Source organism: Hemiscyllium ocellatum, chromosome 1, assembly GCF_020745735.1.
Source record: "Hemiscyllium ocellatum isolate sHemOce1 chromosome 1, sHemOce1.pat.X.cur, whole genome shotgun sequence".
In the NCBI taxonomy this organism is placed as follows: Eukaryota; Metazoa; Chordata; class Chondrichthyes; order Orectolobiformes; family Hemiscylliidae; genus Hemiscyllium; species Hemiscyllium ocellatum.
Genome location: NC_083401.1, coordinates 67,616,407 through 67,639,486, shown reverse-complemented (window position 1 = coordinate 67,639,486; position 23,080 = coordinate 67,616,407). Strand labels below are relative to the sequence as shown.

The window sequence follows — 23,080 nt, the reverse complement described above, 5'->3', positions numbered from 1 at the left end:
ATCATTATCTGAGTTCTTGGAGTATGACTTAAATAAGATCAATGTGAAAAGCCCTCATGTTGCCAGAAACCGTATTAGTTACCATGTGAATACTTATCACAGTTACTAAATGACTGCAATGCCTTCACAACTTCCAAAGAAACCTCAAATACCATCACAACAATTTTTTGCAGTACAGATAATTCTTACCTCTTATCAGAGCAACTGAAAAACCAAAGTTTTTAGCAAATATAGATGTGATCATTGTTGATATTGCTGGAAAATCCTTTAACAGATTCATATGATACATCTATCAATTAATGCAGACATTAACTCACAACATTTAAAGTGGATGTATCACTCTTCTAAAATAGCTTATCTAAGACCTGTACAGAAAGAACTCTGCAAATTCCCATTGTTTCAACACTACAGAATGTGTGGAATCAAATGTAGTCAGCATAGCAATATCATTAAAATAGGTGACATTGGGTGTTTGATGTTCGGGTGTGTTGCTTGTTACAGAGGGTTTCTAGGAGAAAGTGAGGACTGCAGATGCTGGAGATCAGAGCTGAAAATGTGTTGCTGGAAAAGCGCAGCAGGTCTTGCAGCATCCAAGGAGCAGGAGAATCAACGTTTCGGGCATGAGCCCGAAGAAGGGCTCTTGCCCGAAACTTCGACTCTCCTGCTCCTTGGATGCTACCTGACCTGCTGCGCTTTTCCAGCAACACATTTTCAGCACAGAGAGTTTCTACCTGACATTACTTACAAGTATTAGGTTTCACTTAAAACAATGTGTTAGAGGGGAAAGAAATGTGGATAAAATGATGCATTTTGAAATCACCAGAATAATGGAGACTATTTGAACATCATGAAATGCACTGAGTTCTGATGAAAAGTTAGTGACCTGAAATGTTGGACGCATTTTATGAGACAAAACGTCATAATACTCAGGTTGAAAGCAAGAGCTAAACCTGGAATGAGTTAAGAAGCCTCCATTTGAGGTCAGTGGTCCACCTTTGAGAGTTGGTGGGTTTGTTAAGGTCAGTAGTTCATCAGCCTCACCAGTACTGCTACATGTAGTAGCTATTGTTGATGCTGCAAGATGTTGGGGAGACAGCCTCAAAGCTGAGGCACCCCTTAGGATAAAGAAAATGTTTTTGATGTGCTTTACCACTTGAACTGACCTTCTCTAGGATGTAACTTCTACCTTTGATAACGTTACTCTACAGTTTGAACAATGGTTCTACTGATAATATCCTCAGAATATAACCAACATGTTTCTCCTTTTTGTTTAAAACTTAAAATTCTTCAAGCAGTGATCTAAGTAACAGTTGATGGCTTGGATAAGTCAAGCAAATTTCAAATGTCTAGGTGTCAAACATTCTGATGAAGGTTATTTAATGCCCATTGATTTGTATGTAAAATAGTCATGACCTCATTTACCAAAGTTAAAAATCACACAGTACCAGGTTATAGTCCAACAGGTTTAATTGGAAGCACACTAGCTTTTGGAGCGACGCTCCTTCATCAGGTGATAGTGGAGGGCTCGATCGTAACACAGAATTTATAGCAAAAATTTGCAGTGTGATGTAACTGAAATTATACATTGAAAAATTGATTGTCTGTTAAGCCTTTCATCTGTTAGAACACATCTGTTGTACACCCCAGTCCAACACCGGCATCTCCAACTCATTTATCAAGCGTCTCTTCTGACTTCAAATATCTATTGTCTCATCATAGCACTGCTTCATTTTGCAATTTTGCAAAGCCTTAGGAGATTTTGCTTGTGACTGTTACTTGAGGTGATGGTGAAAGAGCAGACCTACACATTGACCAAGAGAGCGTGGTATGGAAATGTTCTTGTAGAGGCACTGCCACTTCCAAAGCAAAAGCTAGAGGTAGGGTTTCTGAAAGAGGATTCCAATGAATTATCCAGAAAGAGCTGAAATCGATTATTTAATTTTGCTTTAAAAGATATATCCCTCTTTAAATTCTGCTTCTTAACGTAAGACTGAGAAATGGTACCTAAGAGTTTATTGGCTACATCAATTGTCAGAATTTCTCCATTCATATTTAATGAAGTTTAGGAATTAAATTACTTTGGTATCAGGGCAGCTCCATAGTCACTTCCTTATCTAATCATGAGCTTTATTTGAGTTTTGGACATATGGTTCCTTTATTGCACTGATGAAAAGCTATGAGGTAGTCCAGAAATGGGTATCGATCACAGAATTGCTATGAGGCAGATTAACCTATTATGTCTACGTGGACTTTTTAATCACCATAATGATGTGGTGTCATTCACCTGCCTTTTCCCCTTATCCTTGCAAGTTGTTTCTATTCAAATAAACATATCATGCTTTTTTCAACGTGTTGTTCATATGTCCCATTGTCATATGTACCAATCTTCTGATGGTAGAGACTAATTAGTAGCCACAATGTTTTGGAATTCCTTGTTCATATATGTTTGTACTTGGTGGTCACGCAAGTTGAAATTACCCTTTATTATGATTTGCTGCTTGGATTGTTATGAAGAGTATTGGGAATATTCATGATGCAAAATGACAGGGATCATTGTATCGTTTGGTTTAGGACAATGCTGGAAAATGACAAAAAAAAATCTAGAATAAGAATAACCAAATGGCGGACAGCCTGATCTCCATGGGGGTGGGGTATGTAGTGGGGGTTGTGAGTGGTAAGGACAGACCTGGTTCAGATAGAGTGAAACGGTTGGTCGGAGAAGCAATTCAGGAATAGGGTGGTAAGAAGGAGAAATGGGTCTGATTCTGGATCAAAGAAAGTATCTACGTGTGGAGGCAGCAGGCATTGGAAAGGTTTGAGGTGAATGTTTTTCATCTGTTTGTACCCATGAGGCAGACACTATGCATGCCACAATAACAGAGGAGGAAACTCAGTCGCAAGAAAAGTGTAAAATTGAGAAAGAGGTGTATTAGAGTAAAAAATGAGGTCTGCAGATGCTGGAGATCACAGCTGCAAATGTGTTGCTGGTCAAAGCACAGCAGGCCAGGCAGCATCTCAGGAATAGAGAATTCGACGTTTCGAGCATAGATCAGCTGTCAATGTTTAAAGTTGGTAAGTTGATAAAGACCTGAGGAATGCATTCTAAGGTATTGTTAGAAGTGAGAGTGAAAATTTCTGAGGCATTGACAATAATCTTTCAGTCTTCCCTGACTCTGGAATGGAACCTGAGCAATGGAGAATTGCAAACATAATGCTCATATTTAAAATACATTGTAAAGATACGCTTAGCAATTATAGACTCAGAATTTTAACTTTGATAGTGGGGAATTTCTAGAAACAAGTATTTGTAATTGGAAAGTCACATGGAAGAATATAGTTTAATGTGTAAGAGATTTGACTTGTTAAGGGAAAAAATATTTTGAACTAACTTGCTGAAATTTTGAATGTTGGTGAGGGAATGCTATTAATGTGTTCTATTTGGACTTCCAAAAGATATTTGGTATAGTACTATAGAATATAAGAACATTAAAAAATTACAATGCTGTAGCCAGGACTCAATGGTCTGAGTTATTGGAAGAGGTTGGACAAGCTAGGACTATTTCCTTTAGAGCACAGGAGACTGAGGGGGAACCTCATAGATGTGAATAAGAGGCATGGTTAGAGTGATGCGCTCAATCTTTTTCCCAGGGTTGAGGAATCGAGGACTAGATTAATGTTAGAGGGGAAACAATAAAAAGGAATCTGAGGGTCAAGTTTTTTAGACAGAGGGTGGTACGCATATGAACTGAACTGCCAGCAGAAGTGGTTGAGGCGGGTTCATTAACAACATTTAAAAGACATTTGGACATGTACGTGGATAGGAAAGAATTAGAAGGATATGGGCCAAGTGCAGGGAAACGGGGTTATCATGGATAAACATTTTAGTCGGTATGGTCCAGTTTGGGTGTTTTTGTGCTGTAGGACTCCATGACTGTATGACACCAGGAGTAGGCTATCTAGCACCTTGAACCTAGAACATAGAACATAGAACGTAGAAAAATACAGCGCAGTACAGGCCCTTTGGCCCTTGATGTTGCGCCAATCCAAGCCCACTTAACCTACACTAGCCCACTATCCTCCATATACCTATCCAATGCCTGTTTAAATGCCCATAAAGAGGGAGAGTCCACCACTGCTACTGGCAGGGCATTCCATGAACTCACGACTCGCTGAGTAAAGAATCTACCCCTACTCCACCAGGTAATTAGATCATGGCTAATCTTTCCATGAACACAGCTCCAATTACTGCCCACTAACCATAACCCTGACTTACTTTACTGTTCAAAAATCCATCTGTCTTTGCCTTAAATCATTCAATGAGGTAGCCTCAACTGCTTCACTGGGCAGGGAATTCTACAGATTCACAAATGTTTGGGTGAAGAAGTTCCTTCTTAAGTCAGTCCTAAATTTGCTCCCCCTAATTTTGAGGCTATACTTTAGTTCTAGTTTCAATCACCAGTGGAAACAACCTTCCTGCTTCTATTTTAACTACTCCCTTCATAATTTTCTATGTTTCTATAAGATCCTCTCTCATTCTACTAAATTCCAATGCATATAGTCTCAGTCTACACAATCTCTCTCAATAAGCCGTACCCCTCAACTCCAGAATCAACTTAGTAAACGTCCTGTCCTCTGCACACCTTTCAGTGCCAGTACATCCTTTCTCAAGGAAAGAAACCAAATCTGTGCACAGTATCCCAGGCGTGGCCTCCCCAGTACCATATGCAGCTGCGGCATAACCTCCCTAATTTTAAACTCCATCCTTCTAGCAATGAAGCACAATATTCCATTTGCCTTCTTAATTATCTGCTGCACCTGCAAATCAACTTTTCTTGATTCATGCACAAGGACAAACAGGTCCTTCTGCATAGCAGCGTGGTGCAAGTTTTCACTACTTAAGTAGTAGTCCATTTTGCTGTTTTTCCTACCACACCAAAGACTTGTGAAGAACCTCCATTAAAACAATAGAGGGAGCAAACAGAAGGATTCATGGATATTTTTTGGGTTGGAAGAAGGCTGGAAATGGAATTCCCCAGGTGTCGGTATTAAAACTCTTACTTTTCCTGGTTTTTATATATATAAAATTAGTTCTAGATCTTGGTGTGTGGGGACAATTTAAAACTCGCAGACAATACAAAACTTGGGAGTATTGTAAACTGTGAAGAGGACAGTATGGGTAGTTCAAAGAGGCATTGACAAATTGATGAAGTGGGAGGGTGAAGTTCCACGTGGAGAAGTGTAAGATGACACATTTCGGCATCAAGAATATTAAATATTCAACTAAAGGGAACTGTTCTGAAGGGTGTACAAAAGCAGAGAAATCTGGTTGTATATGGTGTAAGTCAGTAACAGTGGAAGGAGAGAACAGTTAATACAGCGTACAGCATTTGAGGCTTTGTTAATAAGAGCATAGATTGCAAGAGTTAAAAGGGTATGCCTAACTTACGGAGAACAGTATGTAAATGAACACATTGGAAAGAGTGCCAAACATTTTACAAGAATGATCCCAGAAATTAAAAACCAGTTATGAGAAAAGAATGAGGATGTTGAGACAGTTTTCTCTGGACAGGTGAAGGCTGAGAGGGGAACTGATAATAGTTTTTTAAGCCATAAGTTGTTTGAAAAGAGGAGCTAGAAAGAAACTGCTCCCACTCATAAGTGGATTGACAACCAGTGGAGAAAGGTTCAAGGACATAAGAAATAGAAGCAGAATTAGACCGAGTTTGCCCTGCCATTCACAAGATAATGGTTGATCTGCCCCAGACTTCAACCCCTTCTTCATGAATGCTCATCAATTCCATAATAATTCAAATGTAGATTGATCCCATCTTTAAATATTTTCAAAGAGTGTTGAAAACTCTTTGGATAGCCATCGATCTCTATTCTACCAAATTAATTAATTTATATGTTAAATATTTTAAAAGTGAACTTGTAACTGCATTCTTCAGCTGCAATAAAGTTCCACTCAGCCAACCAAGAGAGACATGACAGAAATATTGATGAATTACATGCCTATTTTCCTGTCAGGCACAAATAGGTTGAAATTTGAACTCGTGCTGTCGATTATTTTTAACCCCCACTGCTACTGGCCTCCTTCTCTTTGTGAAGCTACTGTTCCCATGCTCTTTTGCACTGTTTCAATAGCATAGAATTCCCCCCTCCCTCATTCTTTTAGACACTGGTGACTAGTATTTTTTTGCAGTAGAAAGTGGTAGGAGCTGGATGGAACTGAGGTTGGAGTACAGAGGCTGTTGGGAAGGTTAGTGAGTTCTATTTAAGTAGGTATGTTCTCGGCCCCAGGTCCTACACAGTAGGGCTTCCCTTCCACCCTCCTCCTCTGACCTAATTAAGAGCCCATAGACTCGCAGCAAAGAAAAAGGGGGTTGAGGGAAGTGTCTGGAGAGAAAAGTGTGAGTCTTTGACTCAGGAATCTTCTGCGAACAGGCTGAGTGAGGAGATTACGCCACAGTTGAAAAGGTTGAAGACATGACTGCCAAGCTGATTCAGTGTGCTGCGTGTATGATGTGGTGTCTCTGGGATAACTGAGACGTGGCTTCAAGTGGACAGGGTCTGGGAAATGAATATTTAAGGTTATACGTGCTATCGTAAGGGCAGACTGACTGCCAGAGGGGGTGGGGTGGCCCTATTGGTGACGAATAATAATCAGTCCCTTGCGAGGGGGGACATAGAATCAGAAGACGTAGAGTCAGAATTTCTCAGCACTATCCATACTAAGGGTAGAAAAACCCTAATGTGACTTATCTACAGGGCCTCAAACAGTAGTCTGGATGTAGAGTATAAGTTGAATAAGGAGTTGAAATTGGCCAGTCGCAAAGCTATTTCTACAGTTGTTATGGGGGATTTCAACATGCAGGTAGACTGGGAGAATCAGGATGGTACTGGACCCCAAGCAAGGGAGTTTATTCAGTGCCTCTGAGATGGATTCTTAGAACAGCTTGTACTGGAGCCTACCAGGGAGAAGGCAATTCTGGATCTGGTATTGTGCAATGAACCGGATTTGATCAGGGACCTTGAAGTAAAGGAGCCGTCAGGAGGTAGTGGCCAGAATATGATAAGTGTTAATCTACAATTTGAGAGGGAGAAGGGAGAATCAGAAGTGTTAGTTGAATAAAGGGAACTATGGAACTATAAGGAAGGAGCTGGCCAAAGTTCAATGGTTCAATACCCTAGCAGGGATGGCAGTGGAACAACAATGGCAGGTATTTCTGGGTATAATGCAGGAGGTGCAGGATCAGTTCATTCCAAAGAGGAAGAAAGATCCTAAGGGGTGTCAGCGGCAGACGTGGCTGAGAGGGAAGTTAAGGACTGTATAAAGATAAAAGAGAAGTAGTATAACATAGCAAAGATGAGCGGGAAGCTGGAAGACTGGGAAACATTTAAAGAGCAGTAGAGGATAGTTAAAAAGGCAATATGTGGAGAAAAAAATGAAGTGCGAAGGCAAACTGGCCAAAAATATAAAGGAGGATAATAAAAGTTTTTTTAGTATGTGAACGGTAAAAAAAAGGTTAAGACTAAACTCGGGCCCTTGAAGATGGAAACGGGTGAATTTATTATGGGGAACCAGGAAATGGCAGAAGAATTGAATAGGTGCTTTGAACCAGTCTTCAATGGGGAAGACACAAGCCATCTCCCAGATGTAATAGTGGCTGAAGGACCTAGGGTAATGGATGAACTGAAGGGAATTTATATTAGGCAGGAAATGCTGTTAGATGGACTATTAGGTCTGAAGGCTGATAACTCCTTGGGACCTGATGGTCTGCATCCCAGGGTATGTAAGGATGTGGCTCTAGAAATCGTGGATGCATTAGTAATCATTTTCCAATGTTCTATAGATTTAGGATCAGTTCCTATGGATTGAAGGGTGGCTAATGTCCCACTTTTCAAGAAGGGAGGGAGAGAAAACAAGGAATTATAGACAGGTTAGCCTGACGCCAGTGGTGGGAAAGATGCTGGAGTCAATTCTAAAAGATGAAATTATGACTCATTTGGATAGCAGTAACAGGATAGGTCAGAGTCAGCATCAATTTATAAATGGGAAATCGTGCTTGACTAATCTTCTGGAACTTTTTGAGGATGTAACTTTGAAGATGGGCAAGGGAGAGCCAGTGGATGTAGTGTACCATGGACTTTCAGAGAGCCTTTGATAAAGTCCCACATAGGAGATGAGTGAGCAAAGTTAGGGAGCATGGTATTGGGGGCAAAATACTGACTTGGATTGAAAATTCGCCAGCTGACAGGAAGCAAAAGGTAGTGATAAATGGGTCCCTTTCAGAATGGCAGGCGGTGACCAGTGGGGTACCACAGGATTCGGTGCTGGGACCCCAACTGTTTAGAATAATGATATAGATGAAGGCATTAAAAGTAATATTAGCAAATTTGCTGATGACACAAAGCTGGGTGGCAGGCTGAAATATGAGGAGTATATTATGAGAATACAGGGTGACCTGGACAGACTAAGTGAGTGAACAGATGCATGGCTGATACAATTTAATGTGGATAAATGTGTGGTTATCCACTTTGGTAGCAAGAACAGGAAGGCAGATTACTACCTAAATGGAGTCACGTTAGGTAAAGGGGCAGTACGACGAGATCTAGGTGTTCTTGTACATCAGTCGATGAAAGCAAGCATGCAGGCAGAGACGACAGTAAAGAAAGCTAATAGCATGCTGGCCTTCATAACAAGAAGAATTGAGTATAGGGGCAAAGAGGTCCTTCTGCAGCTGTACAGGGCCCTGGTGAGACCGCACCTGGAGTATTGTGTGCAGTTTTGGTCTCCAAATGTGAGGAATAACATTTTGGCTATTGAGGGAGTGCAGCGTATGTTCACGAGGTCAATTCCTGGAATGGCGGGACTATCATATACTGAAAGATTGGAGCTACTGGGCTTGTATGCACTTGAGTTTAGAAGAATGAGAGGGGATCTGATTGAGACATATAGGATTATTAAAGGATTGGACACTCTGGAGGCAGGAAGCATGTTTCCAGTGATGAGTGAGTCCAGAGCCTGAGGACACAGTTTAAAAATAAGGGGTAGGCCACTTAGAACAGAGTTGAGGAGAAACTTCTTCACCCAGAGGGTGGTGGATGTATGGAATGCTCTGCCCCAGAAAGCAGTGGAGGCCAAGTCTCTGGATACTTTCAAGAAAGAGATGGATAGAGCCCTTAAGGATAGTGGAATCAATGGTTATGGGGATAAGGCAGGAACAGGATACTGATTGTGGATGATCAGCCACGATCATAATGAATGATGGTGCAGGCTCAAAGGGCCGAATGTCTACTCCTGCACCTACTGTCTATTGTCTCTGGGTAATCCCCTCACCTGTTGCTAAAGAAAAAGAAAATGCAAGATTAAAGAAAGGTTAGTGTCTGAAATGAAATGCCTGAATGTATGCTGGAGCCAGATTCAATTTAAAACATTCAGGGAGCATTAGATAATTATTTCAATAGAAAAAGATATGCAAGGTCATGGGGAAAAGCAGGAAATTAATACTGAGCTAAAATGCTCACCAAGCTGGAGCGGATGGTCTGAACGGCCTCCTTCTGAACCATAAGAATTCTGTAATGCTGTGACTTTGTGCCAGGGAATGTCTGGCTAGATCTAAGCAAGACAATATTGAGACTGTGCTTGAAGTATTCTGTACTACTCTGTTCTCCTTGCTTAAGGAGGCATGTACTTGTATTGAAAGGTTCAGTCGGTGATGAAGGGATTTAGGTTAAGAGGTAAGATTTAGCAAATTTGTCCTACATTCTTTGCAGTTTAGAAGAAAAAATGAGAAGTGTTCTTATTGAATTGTATGATCTTCTGACTGATATTGAGGAGATGGATGTTACAAGGATCAGCCCGATTTTTGTGGTGTTATTGAAAATCTGTGGGACTTTAAAAGTGGTGAATGGGACCATTTTTGGAAGTTCAGCCCACTTTTAACACGTTTTTAATCTAGGGGATAGCAGGCGGGGCATGGATCACATGAGGGAAAGCCAAACTCAACAGGGACATTTGAATTTGTACAGAAAACAAATAAACCTTTTTTTTTGCTATAGCATGTACTTTAACCTATGGGTAGGAAGTGTTTTTTAGAGTTGTTGTAAGTGCTCTTGAAAGATGAGTAAGATTTGCGGAACTATTAGCCTGCTGAGCGACTTAAATGTGCATCCATTTAAATGTTAAAAAAGAATAGCCAGCTTGTGTCATCGTGAGTTGAAAAAATCCATTCATTATGCTAGCTATTTTTGATGTTAGCATAAAGTCATTAATAACAGTTGGCTGCTTTCCGTGATACAAAATGTTACTAAAGTAATATATACTACCATTTCACTTTTGAAATATGACTTCAGTTTACTGACATTTCTCTTAAGTATAGCAATGTTTGGATAAGCCTTTAAGAAATAGTATTTTGTTTTGTTTATGCACAACAACAATTTGTACTTACATAGCACATTTAATGAAGGAATATGTCACAAGGAGCATTGTAAAGAAATTTGAATTTGTACAATGTATGGAGATGGTAGGGTAGGCTAATAAATGAAGAGTTTTTGTGCCCACTAATAGTGCAGCAAACAAAGTCCTGCTGCTTAAGATGCAAAAATTAGAGAACGCTTTCTCAGACAGTGTGAGGCCGGTGAGATTGTTACAAAATTAGACTAAGTTAATTAGGTTCACTCCAGTGTGGAAACAGGCCCTTTGGCCAAACACGTCCACACCGACCCTCCGAAGAGTAACCCACCCAGACCCATTTCCCTTTGACTAAAGCACCTGACACTACGGACAATTGAGAATGGCCAATTCACCTGACCTGCACATTGTTGGACTGTGGGGGAAACCGGAGCACCCAGAAGAAACCTACAGGGAGACATAGGGAGAATGCGCAAACTCCACACAGACAGCCACCCAAGGCTGCAATCGAACCTGGGTCCCTGATGCTGTGAGGCAGCAGTGCTAACCACTGAGCCAGAGACTACTGAGGAATTTAACACCAAGGATAAGAATTTTAAAATTAAAGCGTTATTACTAGCATGATTCCTGGGATGACAGGACTGATAAATAGGAGAGCCTGGATCAGTTAGGATTATTTGCACTAGACTTCAGAAGAATGAGGGCAGAAAGTCTCTTAGAAACCTTTAAAAATCTGACATGACCAAATAAGATAGATGCCAGACAGATGTTCTTGATGACCAGGGTGTCCAGAACAAGTGGTCACAGTCTAAGGATAAGACATAAACTTTTTAGGACAGAGATGAGGAGAGATTTCTTTTTCAGAGAATGGTGAGTTTGTCCTCTGCCATAGGACACTGTTAAGGCCAAAATATTGAAGACTTTCAAGAATATTGTAGATTTGCTTCTTGGGAAGAAAGGATCAAAGGATATGGGGAGAAAGCAGAAACAGGGTGCTGAGTTGGGTGATCAGCAATGATCACGTTGAAATCATGCAGCAGGTTAGGAGGGCTGAATTCAGATTTCTCCAGCTTCCTCATTTCCCCTCCCCCCACCTTGTCTCAGTCGGTTCCCTCAACTCAGCACCGCCCTCCTAACCTGCAATCCTCTTCCTGACCTCTCCGCCCCCACCCCACTCCGGCCTATCACCCTCACCTTGACCTCCTTCCACCTATCCCACCTCCATCGCCCCTCCCCCTAGTCCCTCCTCCCTACCCTTTATCTTAGCCTGCTTGGCTCTCTCTCTCTTATTCCTGATGAAGGGCTTATGCTCGAAACGTCGAATTCTCTATTCCTGAGATGCTGCCTGGCCTGCTGTGCTTTGACCAGCAACACATTTGCAGCATAGAGTAATAGAGATGTGCAATACAGAAACAGACCCTTCAGTGCAACTCATCCATGCTGACCAGATATCCTAAACTGATTTAGTCCCATTTGCCAGCATTTGGCCCATATCCCTTTAAACTCTTTCTATTCATGTAGCCATCCAGATGCCTTTTAAATGGTGTTATTGTACCCGCCTCCATCACTTCCTCTGACAGCTCATTCCATACACACAACACACTTTGCATGACAGTATTTCCCACTTAGGTCTCTTTTAATGTTTCCCCTCTGACCTTAAAGCTATGCCCTCTAGATTTAGACTCCACTAACCTGGGAAAAAGACATTGGCTATTTATCCTATCCATGCTCCTCATGATTTTATAAACCTCTATAAAGTTACCTCTCAGCCTCCAATGCTCCAGGGAGAAGAACCCCAGCTTCAGCCTCCAATGCTCCCGGGAGAATGACCCCAGCTTGTTCAGCGTCTCCCTATAGCTCAAACTGCCCTAGCCTGGCAATATCCTTGTAAATCTTTTCTGAACCATTTCAAGTTTAACAACATCTTTTCTGTAGCAGGAAGACCAGAATTGAATGCAATATCCCAAAAGTGGCCTAACCTGTAAGCTACAAAATGACCTCCCAACTTCTGTACTCAATGCACCAACCAAGGCAAGTATACCAATTGCCTTCTTCTCTATCCTGTCAACCTGTGACTTCACTTTCAACGAACTATGAACCTGCACCCTAAGGTTTGTGTTCACCAACATTCCCCAGGACCTTACCATTAAGTGTATAAGTCCTGCCCTGTTTTGTCCTATCAAGATGTAGCACCTCACATTTATCCAGATTAAACTCCATTTGCCACTCCTCAGTCCATCTGCCCAATGACCAAGGTCCCATTGTATTCTAAGATAAACTTCTTCGCTTTCCAGTACACCACCTGTTTTGGTGATTTACAAACTTACAAACCATATCAGGTGAGTACACATCAAAGTGAGAATCAATATGGGCCACACTCTTGTGACCTTTGCCTGTCCCAGAGGTGTTGTGTTGTCTTATCCTACAAGGAGAGATATCAGGGAGTGATGAATGTTAATAATGGCATGTGGGATAAAAGCAAAGGACAGACTTTGCAGAGTGCGAAGATGAGGTGTGGGTACAAACACGTAATTGGTTGAAGCTGACTGTGAATGTTGGTTATTCAGATGGAGATATGAAAAGGTACTTGAATCAGAATTATTCTGGGAAGTGGTATGCAGGAGAACGCGAGGAAAAGTTTAGGACTTGGCAACTAAAATTGCTGTGTCATTCACCTTCCCTGTCCTAGATAGTTTTGACCCTTTTCAGATTGGTAGAATCATGCTTCTATTGATTTCCACAATCAGTTCCATTCTTGCTGGCTTGGTTAGTGAGGTTGTTCTCTTCCTCCTCCCCTAAGTAAAGAATGCCTCACTGCATTCCTGGATCCTGTATCAGGGCCTCCAGGTAACAATGAAAGACCCAGCACTAGCTTCCTAAAGTTCATGACCTTCTATGTGGTTCCTGCAATTTGAAATATTCACGCCCATGTGATCTATTCTAATTGATAATCCGGTCCCTTGGAGTCAAAGTTCTTCCTCTGATAAATCCCACATATCACCCCGTCCACCCTGTTTGATTGTACAAACAAGTGTATATAGCATTCCAATATAGCCTTATATTCGTATTTAGGATACTATCATAGTTATTATGGGGAATTACATAATTTCTTGGAGGGCTTCAGGTTTGAAGAATTATGAAAAAATTAATTATTTCAGGTTCTATGAATGTAAGGATTTTTTTAAAACTTTGACCATTGGAACATTATTTCAACAAGGCATTTCTTGGGAATCACATGATTGTAGGGGTAATCAACAGTGTTATCAAATAACTCTTGCTGAGGATAACCTGCTCACTGACACTCTGTTTGGATTCCGCATTGGCAATCAGCTCTTGACCTCATTATAGCCTTGGCTCAAATGAGGATAAAAGAGCTGAATTTCCAGAGGTGAGTTTGGAGTGACTACCTGACTTCATAGTCTCACTTGACTGAATGTTGTCTCAATAATCGTGGGCAAAACTGGAGTCAATAGGATTCAGGAGAAAATAAAAGACTATTTAACCACCTCTTTATATTCAATGGTGTTACCATCTTTAAATTGCCCATTATCAAACCTTGGATGTTCTCATTGATCAGAACCTGCACTGCACAAATCATATAAATATAATGGCCACAAGAGCAGGACAGGAGCTAGGAATTTTGCAGTGAGTAACTCACCTCCTGACTCCCAAAACTTGCCCAACATCCACAAGGCATAAATCAGGAGTTAAAAATCACATAACACCAGGTTATAGTCCAACAGATTTAATTGGAAGCACACTAGCTTTCGGAGTGACGCTCCTTCATCAGGTGGGGGTAGTCCACCTGATGAAGGAGCATCGCTCCAAAAGCTAGTGCTTCCAATTAAACTTGTTGGACTATACCCTGGTGTTGTGTGATTTTTAACTTTGTACACCCCAGTCCAAATCATAAATCAGGAGTGTGATTGAAAACTCTCCATTTGCCTGGGGGAGTGCAACTCTTACAACAGTCAAGGGACATCCAGGACAAAGCAACCAGCTTGGTAGGCACCACATCCAGAAACATCCATTCCCTCCACCACCAATGTTCAGAGATACCAATGTGAACCATCTACACGATACAATGCACTGCACAAGGCTTCTTAGACAGCACCTTTCAAACCCATCACAACTACCATCTAGAAGAACAAGGGCAGCAGATATGTGGGAATACTCCCACTTGAAAGTTCCCCTCCAAGCCACTTACTGCCTTGATTTGGAAATATATTGAGTTTGAGTTTTTGAGTTTGATTAATTTTTGTCACGTACTGAGATACAGTGAAAAGTGTTGTTTTGCACGCTATGCAAGCAGATTGTACCATACAAGGTGCATCAGGGTAGCAAAACACTGTGCAGAATACAGTGTTACAGCTGCAGTGGGATAAAAATTAATATTTGGGAGATTCATTTACAAGTCTGATAGCAGCTGGAAGAAGCTGTTCCTGAATCTGTTCATATGTGCATTCAAACTTATACATCTGCCCAATGGAAGAAGGTTGAAATGAGTATAACTGGGGTGGGATGGGTCTTCGATTATGTTAGCTTCTTTCCCAAGGCAGCAGGAAGTATAGATGGAGTCGATGGATGGAAGACTGGTTTGCATCATGGTCTGGGCTGTTCTCTATGGTTTCTTGTAATCTTGGGAAGATTAGTTGCCATACCATGCTGTGATGCATCCAGATAGAATGCTTTTTATGGCGCATCTGTAAGAATTGGTGAAAGTCCTTGTGGACATACCAAATTTCCTTAGCCTCATGAAGAAGTAGAGGTGTTGTGGTGCTTTCTGGACTGTTGCAGCAATGTGAATGGACCAGGACAGATTATTGGTGATCATCATTCCCAGGAACTCGATGGTCTCAACAATCTCCACCTCAGCAGAGTGTTGTGTGCTCTCCACTCTGCTTACTGAAGTCAATAACCAGCTCCTTTGTTTTGCTGATCGCCGTTCCTTCATTGTCACTCGGTAAAAATCCCAGAACTCCCTCACTAATTGCATTGTGGGTTTATCTACAGTACAGTGACTATAGTGGTTCAAAAAGGCAGTTCACCATCACCTTCTGAAGGACAACTAGGGATCTGCAATAAATGTTAGCCCAATCAGCAATGCCTGTGTTCCTTAGAGAAGAAAAAACTTTGCTGGACATCCCTTCTGCGGAGCTATTTTTTGTTCGAACAGCGTTTTGGGTGCAGTTGGTGTTGGTGCTCAGCCTGCTGAATAATTGAATGATGAAGAACACTCAATGGTCTGAATGTCCAAAATCTGCCTTCTTAATATTATGAAGGAAAGAGCTCAGCTCTTCTAGTTCTGAAAATCAAATCTTGCTGCGTACCTGCTGTTATACCAGGAACACTTATCGAGCCCTCTTATGAGAAGATCTTGTGGGAGAGTGTTGTAATATTTCCTCAACGACAATCAAAAATTTGTTGCTTATTCAAAAATTAATACCTGGGTTAAATATTTAAATCTATATTACTGTTACCAGTTGAAGACAGTGTACACTTGCAACCTCAATCAAAACATGGTGCTGTTTTATGTTTATCTACATACAACTTTAAATAATTTACAATTTTAGTTATTTGCTAGGAGAATCCATGACTTGCCTTAAGGTGAAAAAAGTTGACTTTGAAACTTGTTAAATAGAACATAATGTTCCAAAAACTGCTTGGTTTTAGGTGTGGATTCTTTCTGCATGGAAAGCAATCACGCAGCACAAGATATCAGCTTTGTTAGAGACAAAATAAACTGCGAAAATCCAAAGTATACAGACAGGAGGCTGGAAGAACACAGCAAGTCAGGCAGAATCATCAGGTGGAGAAGTCAAAGTCTCAGGTGTAACCCTTCTGTTCAGGCTTTGGCTGAGTTATAACATTGTGACATTTTGAGAACATTAAACCTGGCCCACAGTTTGAGTGCAGTGAGGATGGAATGCTGAAATAACATAGGTGTTAACTTTTGGGTAAAAGTTTAAACTGACACTTCAACTACCCACTCAGGTGGGCATCAAAGATTATAAAAAACATCAGAAAAAGAAATGGATATAGGCCATTTGGCCTATTGATTCTGTTCCAATATTTAATAAGGTTCATAACTCCTTGAAAATGGAGTCGCAGATAGAAAAGATAGTGAAGAAAGCCTAGTATTGCTCAGTGCACTGTATAGGAGTTGGGAGGTCATGCTGTGCCTATACAGGACATTGGTTAGGCCACTATTGGAATTCTGTGTGCAATTCCAGTCTCCCTACTGTGGGAAAGATGTTGTGAAACTTGAATGAGTTCAGAAAAGATTTACAATAGTGGTTGAGTCATAGGTAGAATCTAAACAGACTGCGGCTATTTTCCCTGGACCATTGGAGTCTGAGGGGTGATGTTACAGAGGTTTATAAAATCATGAGGGGCATGGATAGAGTAAATAGAAAAGGACTTTTCCCCAGAGTGGGGGGAGTCCAAAACTAGAGGGCATAATTTAAGGTGAGAGGAAAAAGATTTAAAAGGGCCCTAAGGGGCAACCTTTTCACACAGAGAGTGGTGCATGTTTGGAATGGGCTGCCAGAGGAAGTGATGGAGGCTAGTACAATTGCAACATTTGAAAGGCATCTGGATGGGTACATGAACAGGAAGGGTTTAGAGGGATATGGGCCAAATAGGACTAGATTTATTTAGGAAATTTGGGCGGCATGGTTGAGTTGAACCGAAGAGTCTGTTTCTGTGCTGTATGTCTCTATGACTCTACGATCATGTCTTATCTGTTCGTGCCATGATAATTTTCATGCCAGCCCCATATAATCTATCACACCCTTTTAGATAGACATCTGCCAAACTCTGCTTTAACTCAATGACCCACCCCTCTGGGGTCTCTGAGGTAGAGAATTACAAAGTCTGTTGACTCTGAGTGAAGAAATTCCTTCCCCTTCTCTTGTCTTAATCAGGGGGCCACCTATTTTTAAACTGAGTTCCCTACTTCCAGATTCCTCCTTGAGGAATGACATTATTTCAGAATCTACCTGTCAAGTCCTCAGAATCTTATGATCTGAACCTTTATCTTTCATTAAGATCACCTTTCATTCAGTGAGTGTGGCTCAATCTACTGAATCCTTTGTCATAAGTCAACCTTTTCATCTCCAAGGAACATTCTCTGAACTACCTCTAATGAAAAAGTATCTCCAAGGCCATCACCAAGGGGAGGGTGCTAGAAAAACTGAAAGGTCTAAAAGTGGATAAATCAACCTAGACCAGATGGACTACACCTGAGAGTTCTGAAGGTGATAGCTGAAGAGATAGTGGAGGTTTTAGTAATGATCTTTCAGTGGAGTCAGGGAGGGTCCCAGAGGACTGGAAAATCACGAATGTAACCTGCCTGTTTAAGCAGGGAGTAATACAAAAGACGGGAAATGTGTAGCCTGACCTCGCTGGTAAGATTTTGGAGATCATTGTGAAGGATGAGATTTCTGAATACTTGGTAAAATAGAGCAAAACCACGATGGTTTCATCAAGCGGAGGTCATGCCTCACTAATCTATTAGATTTCTTTGAAGAGTAATAAACAGGTTAGACCAAGGAGAGCCAATGAATGTTATCTATCTGGACTTCAAGAAGGCCTTTGATAAGGTGCCGCACAGGAGGCTCCTGAGTAAGATAAGGGCCTGTGGTGTTAGAGGCAAGGTGCTAGCATGGATAGAAGCTTGGCTGTCTGACAGAAGGCAGAGAGGAGGTGACGTGGTGTTCCACAAGGGTCAGTGTTGGGGTTACAACTTTTCATTTTATACATTAATGATTTAGAGAAAAAAACTGAGGGCATTATGGCTAAGTTTGCAGATGATACAAAAATGGGTGGATGGCAGATAGAATTGAGGAGATGGGGAGGCTGCAGAAAGATTTAGACAGGTTAGGAGAGTGGGCAAAGAAGAGGCAGGTGGAATATAACTTGGGAAAGTGTGAGGTCATGCACTTTGCTGGGAAAAAGAATAGAGGCATGGACAATTTTCTAAATGGGGAGAAAATTCAGAAATCTGAAGTGCAAAGGGACTTGGGAATCCTAGTCCTGGATTCATATAAAACATAGAACATAGAACAATACAGCACAGAACAGGCCCTTCAGCCCTTGATGTTGCACAACCTGTGAACTATTCTCAGCTCATCCCCCTACACTATCCTATCATCATCCATGTGCTTATCCAAGGATTATTTAAATCTCCCTAATGTGGCTGAGTTAACTACATTGGCAGGTAGGGCATTCCATACCCTTACCACTCTCTGAGTAAAGAACCTGCCTCTGACATCTGTCTTAACTCTATCAATGCTCAATTTAGTTATGCACCCTCGTACAAGCTGACGTCATCATCCTAGGAAAAAGACTTCCACTGTCTAACCTATCTAATCCTCTGATCATCTTGTATATCTCTATCAAATCCCCTCTTAGCCTTTTTCTTTGCAATGAGAACAGACCCAAGTCTCTCAGCCTTTTCTCATAAGACCTTCCCTCCAGACCAGGCAACATCCTGGTAAATCTCCTTTGCACCATATCCAATGCTTCCACATCCTTCCCGAAACAAGAACATATTCCATTTTGTATAGTTGCAGCATGACATTGTGGCAACTGACTAAACCTGCAAGGTAAACTTGCAGGTTTAGTCAGTAGTTAGGAAAAGGCAAAAAGTGTGGTGCTGGAAAAGTTCCGCAGGTTAAGCAGCATCTGAGGAACAGGAGAGTCGATATTTTGGGCATAAGCCCTTCATCAGAAGTATTAGGAAGGCAAATACAATTTCGTCATTCATCTTGAGAAGACTAGAATGTAAGCACTTTTGGGCCCCATACCTCAGGAAAGATGTATTGGCCCTGGAGCAGGTCCAGAGGAGTTCATGAGAATGATCTCAAGAATGTAAGGCTTAATGTAGGAGTAACGTTTGAGGATTCTGGGATACTTGATGGAGTTCAGAACTAAGATGGGGGTGTGGATGTGATTGAAATGTTCAGAATACTGAATAGCCTGGACAGAGTGGACATTGGGAAGATGTTTCCGTTGGTAGAAAAGACTAAGACCTGAGGGCACAGTCTTAGAGTAAAGGAAAGACCCTTTAGAATGGAGATGAGGAGAAACCTTTTTAGCCAGAGAGTGGTGAATCTGTGGAATTCATTGCCACAGCAGGCAGTGGAGGCCAGGTCATTGAGTATATTTAAATCAGAGGTAGGTAAGTTCTTGATTACCTAGATGATCAAAGGGAGAAAAGGAAAATGATTGGCTAAGCAGACTTGATGGGCCAAATGGCCTAATTTCTGCTCTTATGTCTTATCATCTTATGGTCTTATAGTCTTTACAGGAAGCAGGATGTATAGCCAAAGTAACTTGGGGAGTCAAGAAATATGGTGCTGGAAAAGCATAGCCAATCAGGCAGCATCTAAGGAGCAGGAGAATTGACGTTTTGAGCATAAGCTCTTCCACAGGAATGAGGCTTGTGGGCCAAGGGGACTGAGTGATAAATGAGAGGAGGGTGGAGCTGAGACAAGGCAGCTGGGAATGCGATAGGTAGATGACGCTGGGAGTGAAAGTGGTAGATCGGAGCATAGGTGGGAAGGAAGATGTATGGGTAGAACCATTCAAAAAGGTGGTGCCACATTGGAAGGCCTATACTGTGATAAGGTGTGGGATGGGGAAAAGGGGAAACTGGTGAAATCCACATTGATCCCTTGTGACCCGACCTGTGCTATCGATGTTTCGGGCAAAAGCCTCAGAAGTGGAAACAGAGATGTTGAGGAAGGAAAGGGAGGAGTCAGGGATGGATCAAGTGAAGGTGACAGTGGGGTGGGAATTGGAAGTGAAATTGATAAACTTCTCCAATTCCTGTTAAGAGAGGGATGCAACTCTGATGATATCATTAATATAATGGAAAAAGAGCTTCAGGAGGGTGGCAGAATAAGAGTGAAACAAAGAATGTTTCATATTCCCACAAAGTCACAGGCATAACTGGGGGCAATGAGGGTTCCGACTGTCTGTAAAAAAGACCCTGAGCTTCCAGTTGCCTGTCATTTTAGCACACCACTTTGTTCTCTGGCCAACATCTCTGTCTCAGCGAAGCTCAGTGCAAGCTGAAAGAATAACACCTCATTTTCCACAGCCTTCTGGACTCAATATCAAGTTCAACAATTTTAGGGTTTGATGCACCTTCTCCCATGTCCTTACCCCCACCCCCATAAACGAGGCCTTGTTATTACATACACTTGTTATTATTACACATTGTTAACCACTAATAGTCTCCCATCAGCAGCCATTCACTCTCCTTTCCTATCCATTATCCACTCCGTTTTCTGGCCAACTGTTCTTCTCTTTGGACTCCATCTCCAATGTTTGTAAATATCCTATCATTTATTCCTTATTACCTCCCCCACTCTATCTTATGCAATAATAAAAATTCATGACACGAAGGTCAGTGGAGTTGTTGATAGTGCTGAAGGATGTTGCAGGTTACATAGAGACATAGATAAGCTGAACAACTGGGCTGAGAGGTGGCAAATGGAGTTTAATGTGGAAAAGTGTGAGGTGATTCACTTTGGAAGAAGCAACAGATATAAAGAGTACTGGGCTAATTGTAAGATTCTTGGCAGTGTAGATGAGTGGAGAGATCTCAGGGTCCATGTACATAAATCCGTGGAAGTTGCCACCCAAGTTCATAGGATTGTTAAGAAGGTATACGGTGTGTTAGCTTTTATTGGTAGAGGGATTGAATTTCAGAGCCACGAGGTCTGCAGCTGTACAAAATTCTGGTGTGGCCGCATTTGGAGTATTGCATATAGTCACTGCTTTATAGGAAGAATGTGGAAGCTTTGGAAAGGGTTCAGAGAGATTTACAAGGATGTTGCCTGGTATGGAGGGAATGTCTTATGAGGAAAGGCTGAGGGACTTGAAGCTGTTTTGTTTGAGAGAAGAAGGTTGAGTAGTGTCTTAATTGAGTCATGTAAGATAATCAGAGGGTTAGAGAGAGTCGAAAGTGCGAACTTTTTTCCTCGGATGGTGATGGCTAGCACACAGGGACATAGCTTTAAATTGAGGTGTGATAGTTATAGGACAGAGGACAGAGGTAGTTTCTTTACTCAGAGAATAGTAGGGGCATGCGACAGGAGTAGACACGCCAACTTTAAATGGTCATTGGATAAACATATGGACGAGAATGGAATAGTGTAGAATAGAAAGGCTTCAGATTGAGTCCACAGGTCAGTGCAACATAAGAGCTGAAGGCCTTGTACTGCGCTGTAATGTTCTGTGTTCTATTTTTCTAGCCACCATCAATTCTGAAGACAAGTCCCTGGATCCAAAACGTTAACTCTGATTTTTCTCCACAGATACTGCTAGACCTACTGAGCTTTTTGGGTAACTGCCAGTGGGCGGCACGGTGGCACAGTGGTTAGCACTGCTGCCTCACAGCACCTGGGACCCGGGTTCAATTCCCACCTCAGGTGACTGACTGTGTGGAGTTTGCACATTCTCCCCGTGTCTGCGTGGGTTTCCTCCGGGTGCTCCGGTTTCCTCCCACAGTCCAAAGATGTGCGGGTCAGGTGAATTGGCCATGCTAAATTTCCCGTAGTGTTAGGTAAGGGGTAAATGTAGGGGTATGGGTGGGTTGCGCTTCGGCAGGGCGGTGTGGACTTGTTGGGCCGAAGGGCCTGTTTCCACACTGTAAGTAATCTAATCTAATCTAATCTAATCTAATCTCCAAACACAATCCTACAACTCATGCGCTTTATCCTCGATCATTACTTCTTCACCTTTGACAACCAATTCTTCATCCAGACACACGGAACAGCCATGGGGACCAAGTTTGCACCCCACTATGCCAACATTTTTATGCACAGGTTCGAACAAGATTTCTTCTCTATGCAGGATCTCCAACCGACATTGTACACCAGATACATTGATGATATTTTCTTCCTCTGGACCCATGGCGAGGAGTCACTGATAAAACTCCACAGTGATATCAACAAGTTGCACCCCACCATCAAACTCACCATGGACTACTCTCGACTGTCTGTCTCATTCTTGGACACATGCGTCTCCATCAAGGACGGACACCTCAGCACCACGCTCTACGGCAAATCCACAGACAACCTCACAATGCTACACTTCTCCAGCTTCCACCCAAAACATATTAAAACAGCCATTCCCTATGGACAAGCCCTACGCATACACTGGATCTGCTCAGATGAGGAGGAACGTGATGGACACCTGGAAGTACTCAAGGATGCCCTCACAAGAATGGGGTACGATGCTCAACTCATCAACTGCCAGTTCCGACGTGCCACAGCAAGGAACCGTAATGACCTCCTCAGGAGACAGACACGTGCTGCAACTGACAGGATACCCTTCATTGTTCAGTACTTCCCAGGGGCTGAAAAATTACGCCATGTTCTTCATGACCTGCAACACATTATCAATGAGGATGAGCACCTCACCAAGACCTTCCCCACGCCTCCACTACTTCCTTTAAACAACCGCCAAACCTCAAACAGACCATTGTTCATAGCAAACTGCCCGGCTCTCAGGACAACTCCATACAACCCTGTCACGGTGGACGCTGCAAGACGTGTCAGATTGTGGACATAGATATCACTATTACACGTGGGAACACCTCCCACCTTGAACATGGCAGGGACTCATGTGACTCAGCCAATGTTGTCTATC

General features: G+C 42.0%; 1 protein-coding gene across 1 annotated transcript in view; it reads right to left on the bottom strand.

The window, feature by feature from the left end:
* LOC132807725 (urea transporter 2-like) overlaps positions 1-23,080 on the bottom strand; it is a 110,640-nt gene that overhangs the window by 77,916 nt on the left and 9,644 nt on the right. The gene's annotated exons all lie outside the window — the stretch shown is intronic.